The sequence below is a fragment of the Rhinolophus sinicus genome, chromosome 14 (genome assembly GCF_057876585.1).
Source record: "Rhinolophus sinicus isolate RSI-liver-muscle chromosome 14, RSI-T2T, whole genome shotgun sequence".
Lineage (NCBI taxonomy): Eukaryota > Metazoa > Chordata > Mammalia > Chiroptera > Rhinolophidae > Rhinolophus > Rhinolophus sinicus.
The window spans coordinates 92,610,808-92,617,547 of record NC_142514.1 but is presented as its reverse complement, the minus strand read 5'-3'; the positions used below and the strand labels follow the sequence as shown (position 1 = coordinate 92,617,547).

The window sequence follows — 6,740 nt, the reverse complement described above, 5'->3', positions numbered from 1 at the left end:
TTTGGGGATGTCTGATATCTTTCTCTTGGTTAGACAGGGCTTGCAAGCATTTAGTGAGAAGACTGTAAAGGTAAAGTGCCATTCTTATCACATCATCACATCATATCAAAAGTCCATACTATTAATATGATTTATCACTATTGATGTTGACCTTGAGCACCTGGTTGCGGTAGTGTTTGTCAGATGTCTGCACAATAATTCCACCATTCTAACAGTGAGAAACCTGGCTCACACCAACCACCATCCGTTTACTTAATTGTCCAATTAGTAATATCACTTTCAATCAAGAGATGCATGTAGAGTCCCTCAGATTCCTTGAAATTAATGCAATGCAAGAAATGTTGTCTAGTCTCAATTCTTCAAGTGAAATTCCCTCAAATGCCCCCACAGTTTCATTTCATTATCTTCAATCTACCTCATTACTGAGGCTGATTAGTAATGAGAGTGAGCATACTTGCAGCTAATATTATACTTACAAAATTTGTGTGAGTTGCCAACATTCAAATTTTGGAGGATGTCCAAAAGCTCACAAAATTTCCTGTTCAGTTATAAAAGTGAATTTAAACCTTACTCTACAGAAATCAAACTGCTCCCTTTCCTGGGTAAACTGTCTTTGTAATTTCTTCTAATAACCTACAGTCTATTATGCTTATGTGGGTGTCCAAATAGTCTAAAATTCTCTTGTTTGTTATTATATGTAAAGCTGTGTTTGAAGATCCTGTGCCTCAAAGGGAACCAGAACACATAACCAATGCCAAGTACAAGTTTTGAGCAAGAACGTCTCTCTGTGAAATGTACCACGCCATGACCACCCTGTAGGCCAAAGTGGTAAAGAAGGACATACACATGGGAGAGATGATAACAGCTGCTCTCTAAAAGAGAATCACAGTCCAGCCACGTGAACCAAAAGTCAGGAAGTTCTATTAGCTCTGACTGATCTTTGTTAGGTAAAGTCTGTCTCAAAAACAAGTATATTGTCCCTTTTATTTTCCCACGGCATCTTTCTATCTCCTTTCTTTCTGCTACCAACGTGCTTCAAATGCATTTTCAAGTGTTTAAAAGGGAAAAACAGAAGAGGCATCTTTATCCTGAAAGCAGAGGACAGAAAACTGTCAGTACAGAGATGAAAGGGTAGGTGGCTTGAAGCCCTGGAAGACTTCAGAAGGGTCAAGGTGTGACTGCTAATAGAGACATCCAAGGGATTGGAGATACACCTTTTGGAGAGAAAGTTTGAGAACAATCTGTAAATAGCCATTCACTCTCCAAATCTCGACTAGGCAAATTAACATTCCATTCCCGTTCTAATTTCCAGTGTACCTCATAGCATCATATAGTTGTTTGAAAGTTGGAAGTGCACACATATCATTAAGCTCAGAATTTCAAACGAACTCTCCTTTATTAGGGGGTCTCCCAAATGGGGTACTGAGATAAACTACAAGCATATTGTGGTAGAAAAGAACAGAATACAGCAAAAGCAGCTGGAAAGGAAAACATTCCATACAACAGAATGTATTTTGCTCTGTAGTGTTAGTGGAAAGGAATGGAGTGGTCTGTGTTAAAACTTTCCATGGGGTTTGCATTTTACCAGCTCTGTGCCTTACTGTTGACCTCCACAAAGTATCTGTGTGCAAATTTGGAGAGGGACAGGCCCTCTCTTGGATGTCAAATAGAGAGAAATCAGCCTTGCCATTGTTGAAGGCATTAGTAATTCCAAAACTGCCAAGAACAGACCCCATACTGCAGTTTTCTTCATTGTCCATTGTACCTGGTTTTGTCCACTTGCTGAGTTTTTCATGCATAAGCTCATTTTGCACTGGGAAGAAGAGAGAGCCCTAGGGTACAGATAGGCCAACCACTCAGGCCTGCACTGCTTCCCCATGTAATTACCCAGGACCATGGCATTGGAAGCCGCTCTCCATGAGCTAAGGCTTTGACAAGATTCAGAGAAACCCAGCTAATATAACTTTTTGAGTCTCTCAGTATAATGAAAAAATGAAGAAATGCCAAACTTTATGGTATGTTTTAAAGTGTTATATTAAACAAATTAATGCTTTATGAAATGCAATACAATATAAATGTGCCATTCCTAACTAGATGATTTATAAAACATTATTCTACAGTTTTTTTAATGGAACATTTTTATAATTAAAATATTTTCTGTCCATCTTTTCAGTGTATCTATCTCTGTGACTCTACATATAAACTCATTAGGAAATAATTTCAACAGTTTAACTTTGAGGTCCATGGTAAGTGGGCTCTAGCCACAGGCTCTGTTGCCTGACATTGCACAGCCCAGAAACTATACTAGATCTCCAAGTACCCTGACATTAGTTCCCATTGGTCAGCTTGGCCCTGTAGACGTATGTTTAGTTGTAAGTGACAGGTCAAAATGGAGTTAAAGTTCAGGAATATTTGACTTTCTCATAACCTACAGCTGGTTTATGATGATGGTCAAGTTGATTTGAAATAATTGATTAGTTGCTAATTAACAATTGGCTGTATTTTTACATATTATTGGCTACTCTAAATCTATTCATGAATTGCTGTAGAGCTGACAGTAAAGAGTTTCTCATCTTATTGGTAAAGAATTTAGCCTGCATCTTTCAGCCTTTCAGCAGTTTTGCATCTGACCTCCGAGTAATTTTGAATTACTCGGTGCTAAGAGACTTTGTTCTTGTTATATTTTCTTACATCTCAAAATGAAAATGAAACTCAGTGCAAAAAGCTGTGCTATGATAAAATGGCCAAACAATTTATACAAGGAAGGAGCTGTGTACTGTTGGACTTTCAGAAAAAGAACTCACTTTTTAAAATTAAACCCATGATGCATTTCCAGGGATGTAAGGGTCAGAAGCCCTATTTTCACTTTACCCACATAGCTATTCTTGAAAAGCAGGTCAGTTGTTTTGTATAAAACAAACAGTGGGATAATTTTGAACAGTGTCTACCAGCCTGTGCCACAGAACAAGAGATGCCCCTTGGAGCACAAAGGCACCTCTATGAACTCTGACAGACATTGAGGCCAGAGGAAGACAGGCTAGAAGAGGCAGAAGGCAGTTCTCAGATTATTATATGAAGAAAATGGCATGGGTTGTGCTGCCTTGGAGTTTGGTTCAGGGCGAGGGAGGCGGAGCTGCAGGCTGTGAGGCGGGTTTGGGGCAGCAGCAGACAGGGGCTGCTTCGCTGCAAGGACAGGGTGGAACTTGATGTGGAGAGTGGGTCTGCGGAGATGCAAACTGAGCCATGCTGGGAAGACCTCTCATCATTGAAAAAGTGAGCAAAGTAGCAGCACAAAATGTTCCCACGTGAGGATGCAGAGAAACTGGAAACCTGTGCACTGTTGGTGGGAATGCAAAATGGTGCCACTGCTCTGGGAAGCAGTGTGGCACTTCCTCAGAAACTTAAATATAGAATTACCATACGATCCAGCAATTTCACTTCTGGGTATCTACCCTGAAGAATTGAAAACAGGGTCTTGAAGACATATTTGTACATCCACACTCAGAGCAGCATTATTCATAGTAGCCGAAAGGTGAAAGCAACCCAGTGTCCTTCGAAGGATGAATGGACAAAATGTGGTATATAAATACAATGGAATAGTATTCAGTCTATAAAGGAAGGAAATCCTGACACATGCTATGATGTGAATGGACCTTGAGGAAATTATGGTAAGTGAACTAAGCCAGTAACAACAGTACAAATACTGCATGGTTTCATTTTTAAGATCTATCAGGAGGAGTCACATTCATAGAGACAGTAGAATGTAAATATGAAAGTAGAATGGTGACTGCCAGGCTCTGGAGGGAGGGCAGATGGGGAGGTATTGTTTCATGGGTACAGTGTTTCAGTTTTGCAAAATGAAATGTGGATGGATGGTGGTGATGGCTGCATAACAATATGAATATACTTAATGCCACTGAACTGTACACTTAAAATGGTTAAGATGGTAAGTTTTATGTTATGTGTATTTTACCACCATACAAAAATGGAAAACATAAAATAAAAAAATTAGTAGAGGAGAAAATTAAAGGGTTCCCAAGATGTGGTTAAAGCATCCTCTTCTCGCTTTCCCTAAAAAAATGCTATTTTATGTTTTGGGTGGGTGAGAAGGGTGGAGGACTTTTTGTCGTCGCTTCTCTTTTTCAATGTTATTAAGACAAAAATGTATATAGCCAAGAACTGATTGGCCAGGGGGTAAGGGAAGGTGGTGTGTGGAGAAGATTTTGCTATGTGGAAACAGGAGTCCAAGGGTTTGTTCATATAAACCCTTGACCATAAACCATGCTCACATCCACAAATTGGGAGGAAATTCCTTACTTAGAAATGGCCATCATTTGATTAGTCAGTTGCAGTTCTCTTTAATGCTGGACACCTGGTTTCCAAGGATCAAAGACTTGAGACGCTAGACCAGGAAATGGGAGGAGCAAGGCAAGGAAGAGAAGGCATCAGGGGTTGGAATTTCTGAAATGAGCATTAATGTCACAGAAGGCTTGACACAATGAGGCTGGCACATGGTTTTAGTGATTGTTTTTGGCTGCCTATTTGCAATAAGAAGTGAGACTGGAGAGGGGCTTGCAATTTTCAGGATCTGATGCTGCAGCAGCTCTTTAGCTCTCCATATCCATTGCCAGACAGTGGTTCAGAAAATCTCTGGAGACAGCTGACAGCTTCTCTGGGATCTGAAGCTCCGGGGTCCCATTGGTGGCCGTGAGGTACAAGGCTCTCAGAGGGTTTTCATTGAGGTATGGTGGCTCCCCTTCAATCATCTCAATGTCCAGGGACCAGATGTCAACCTCTGTTGCCATCCAGTACAGGTACCACTGTGGTGCTCCATTTGCTCTGCTCTGGAGTGATCTGAGCACAGAAACCAAACTCAGCCTGACAGAGCCATCCATTTGCAACATGATGTTGTCACTCTTGATGTCTCTGAGAATGACCTGTTTGGAATGCAGAAATTCCAAAGCCTGTGAGTGCTTATGGCACACAGCTGCAGTCTGGCCTTGGCCATGCAGGTTTCTTCCACCATGTCTGTCAAAGAGCCTCCAGCTAAGGATTCCAGCTCATCATCTCCCACAAGGTCACTGTCTAATAGTTCACAATATTTGGGTTCTTATTTTTCCCTCATGAACAGGATCTCATTAACAATCAGCTGTTTCTTCAGCTGCCACTGCAATTTCATCTTCTTAATGGCCATCTCCTGTCCTGTGGCCACATTCACTGCAGTGTACACAGTGCCTGAAGCACCTTATCTTCTCAAACCATGTACAGTTTATCTCGGGAGCGCCCACACTCCCTATTCTCCAGAATTTCTCCAAGATCTCTTCATCTGACATTGTAGACTTCTTCTGCTTCTCAGTACTAAGGTTAGAACAACTGGAAGAGTGATATTATTCTCAGTAGGTGAAATGGGAGATGTAGTCACGTCCCAAGTCGGAATAATGGAAGTGGTCACATCACAGACCATGTGCATACAGGTTTTGTGTGCTCTAGGTGTGGGGCAGTCCCTGGAGCTGGGCATCATCATCATCGTCATCTTCATCTTCATCATCATCATCATCATCATCACTTTCATCTTCTGGTGAAGTAGAAACTGGTAACACTTTCGGGGTCTCAGACGCTATCTTCCATTCATTCAAAGTGTTAGAAGAATTATAATCCTCAGCTAATTTGTATGTAAAGCTCATGTACTTCTGGCTGTTGGAGGTCTGTGTTGAGTTATAGAAAGTTATAGACTTCAAATATATGGTGATGGTAGGAGAACTGACTGGATGGTGAACACACAATGTGAGATATAGATGATGTAATACAGAATTGTACACCTGAAGCCTATGTAACTTTACTAACAATTGTCACTCCAATAAACTTTAGAAAAAAAAAAAGAAAAAGAAAGTTGTAGACTTCCAATACACCCATAAGAGCCTGTGGGTTTTCTGCTGCTCTAGCTTAGTGATATTCAATGTCTGAAACAAGCAGACCCACTGCTCTGTGACAGCATTGAAACCAATGTGAATCATGTGCTCAGAATCTGAAGGAAGCGAAGTCTGTGGCCTTTCCTTCTGCTTTTTATTTGTTTTATCTCCAGGTAAGATGGCTCAGTGAAATCAGTCCTTTTTCTTCTCTGGATTTGGAAGCAGAGGTTTGGAACCAGGGTTTAGGGTTCCAGCATAGTTGCTGCCAGCTCCAGTCATACTGCTAGTCCTTCTCATTGGAGGGGCTGGGGGTTTATCTTGAATGTTTAGGCCATTACTTGACACTGTCATCACCACTGGCAGCTACTTCTGTGCTTGCTGGCTCAACTCAGCTCCTGTGTCATTGCTTCCGACCTTCCCATCTGAGTCATCTGCAAAGGGCATCCTGGATGTGTCACAAGCCAAAGTGACTGTCATGTGGCCCAAATAACTGTCCCCATATCCCTATTACTAAGGGCTGGCACTTCCATCACATTTTGTGACAGGAAATTTGGTGGCTTGACTACTGAAAGGTACTTATGAATGGGAAAGTATCTTTCCTTATATAAATATAGGTAAAAGACGAAAAATATGAATGCCTGGCTGAGACATCATTTTAGGTAAGAGGTTATTAACCTAAAAATAAGAGGCAAAAGTGAGAGGCAACAGCATTTATCTGAGATCCAAACCAATAGCTCCTCAGGAAGTGCTGACTCAGGCAGAAATTCGAACAGTGTTTTGATTAGGAGGTGAAGTCAATGGATATTTATGAGAAATGTAAGGGGATTTTCT

At 41.1% G+C, this 6,740-nt stretch overlaps 1 pseudogene; it reads right to left on the bottom strand.

Moving 5' to 3' along the window:
• Window positions 1-4,538: 4,538 nt before the first annotated feature.
• LOC141572329 (serine/threonine-protein kinase PAK 1 pseudogene) lies at window positions 4,539-5,806 on the bottom strand (annotated as a pseudogene).
• Between the last annotated feature and the right edge of the window lie 934 nt (window positions 5,807-6,740).